Source organism: Osmia lignaria, unplaced genomic scaffold, assembly GCF_051020975.1.
Source record: "Osmia lignaria lignaria isolate PbOS001 unplaced genomic scaffold, iyOsmLign1 scaffold0079, whole genome shotgun sequence".
NCBI classification, from domain to species: Eukaryota; Metazoa; Arthropoda; class Insecta; order Hymenoptera; family Megachilidae; genus Osmia; species Osmia lignaria.
In genome coordinates, this window is record NW_027478220.1 from 35001 (window position 1) to 37500 (window position 2500).

The 2500-nt window shown below is 38.0% G+C and overlaps 1 non-coding gene across 1 annotated transcript in view; it reads right to left on the reverse strand.

Annotated features, from left to right (window-relative positions):
• Positions 1–92, reverse strand: part of LOC143307792 (small subunit ribosomal RNA) — a 1923-nt gene extending 1831 nt beyond the window's left edge. The window contains exon 1 of the ribosomal RNA XR_013064864.1: positions 1–92. This exon is cut by the window's left edge and continues 1831 nt beyond it. This is a non-coding gene — a ribosomal RNA (small subunit ribosomal RNA).
• Positions 93–2500: the final 2408 nt, after the last annotated feature.

The following is a 2500-nucleotide window of genomic DNA, read 5'->3' on the forward strand; positions in this document are numbered from 1 at the left end:
TTCGCGGTTTCACCTTAATTCGGTATGTACTTAGACATGCATGGCTTAATCTTTGAGACAAGCATATGACTACTGGCAGGATCAACCAGGGAGCTTAGTTATTATTGTAAATTTAAATTTTCGTCGTCGGCCCTCCCTGTAAGACCGATCGACGTTAAGCCATTTCTCTTTTGTATGTAACACACATTTCATAAATTTTGTACCTCTTATAGAGGCCAAATATTCTCCTCCTCCTCTCATAAAGCACGAAAATCACTTTCACGCCGTGCATCCATCGTGCAAGCACGTAGACCACACACGCTGGACAATATAATAAAAGATAGCGCGGACAGTGGCATGCTATACAAATCGAGAAAGCGCGTACAGTGATCATGCTGGTCATTTTGCCACCAAATTTTATAATCTTTATCATTAGAGCGGGCCCACCAACCTCGTCTCTGTACTTTATACATTTCTCCTCCATCTGCACACACCTTTTCAAACATTAACGGAGAGAGTTCCTTGGACTTGCTTTAAATGTACATATTAGATATGTTGGAATCTCTCTCCTTTAGAAGTTTCCCCAGCCTTAAAACTTCTTTCATTTTTACTCCTCTCTCCATACTTATTTTCCTCTCTGAACGTATCAGAGAGGATTTTATTTCTGACACCTCTTGACTTTTCTTAAATTCAGGGACGTAATTTTGTTCATAATTCAGTGGACTTTTGTGTATTTTATACTTTAAATATTTCCAAACAGTCTCCCTTCTAAAAGTGATAGAACGAATTTTCGTCTAACACTACTTTCTTGGTTCAAAAATTTTATACAATCTTATAACTTTTTCAGTTTTAACAAATTTTGGTTACAGACAGTTGATGCTCAGTTTGTACAAGTATGCAACATTTATAAGTGCATACAGGTCACCAGCCTTATATTACAAGGCTCACCACATATGGGCCATTCGGTCTTAGACACCGACCCGTGGTAATGCTGTGTGGAGATTAATAATAATCCGCAACGGAAAACCGGAACGAGAATAGTCGAGAAAGTATATTCTCGAGGAGCGGTAGACTGCTTTTCAACCGAAGTCATAAAAGAGCCACACGCTCGACGCTACTCCCGACCGGTCCGAGCGAACCGAAAGTGCCTTCCTATAAATACCGAACGGCCGGCCGCTAGGTCGGCGACGCATGGGCTTACGCCCAGGCGTATGCCTGTGCAAACCGCCGTGAGAGCGTACCATCCCGCCGGCACGGTAAAACTTAGACTGAAAATATCGTCGAACATATCCTTTCATTTTATAACGTTCTATACATGAAAATTAATAAATTAACATGCAGGACATAATAAATTCACATTCTCATGTAAATCATGGGTTTAATTAATATTTTAAAAAATTTTAAAACCGCCCAGAACCGATGAGATGAAAATATTAAAACGATATTTTTGCATTTTCTTACGGTAAAACATTAACAAATAAGCGACTATAGCAATATAAAACTCCATTTGTAATTTAATTAATGAAAATTAATATTTTTTTTTGATTTTTCAGCGATCCAGAACCGATGAGACGAAAACATTAAAACGATATTTTTGCATTTTCTTACGACAAAACATTAACAAATACGAGACTATAACAATATAAAACTACATATGTAATTTAATTAATCAAAATTAATAATTTTTTTTGATTTTTCAGTGATCCAGAACCGATAAGTCGAAAATTTTAACAATCATATTTTTGCATTCTGTACCGTGGATCCATCGTTAAACGCTATTAAACTAACGTCCGTGATGGTATAAATGCAGATTTTCGCTCCGTTTAGCCAAAATAACGAACTTTAGGTGCGCTCCGAAATATTTCAAAGTCCCAGCGGCGTATTGCTTCGCCTCTTAGAACCGATTAGTCGAAAATTTTAACAATCATATTTTTGCATTCTGTACCGTGGATCGATCGTTAAACGCTATTAAACTAACGTCCGTGATGGTATAAATGCAGATTTTCGCTCCGTTTAGCCAAAATAACGAACTTTAGGTGCGCTCCGAAATATTTCAAAGTCCCAGCAGCGTATTGCTTCGCCTCTTAGAACCGATTAGTCGAAAATTTTAACAATCATATTTTTGCATTCTGTACCGTGGATCCATCGTTAAACGCTATTAAACTAACGTCCGTGATGGTATAAATGCAGATTTTCGCTCCGTTTAGCCAAAATAACGAACTTTAGGTGCGCTCCGAAATATTTCAAAGTCCCAGCGGCGTATTGCTTCGCCTCTTAGAACCGATTAGTCGAAAATTTTAACAATCATATTTTTGCATTCTGTACCGTGGATCGATCGTTAAACGCTATTAAACTAACGTCCGTGATGGTATAAATGCAGATTTTCGCTCCGTTTAGCCAAAATAACGAACTTTAGGTGCGCTCCGAAATATTTCAAAGTCCCAGCGGCGTATTGCTTCGCCTCTTAGAACCGATTAGTCGAAAATTTTAACAATCATATTTTTGCATTCTGTACCGTGGA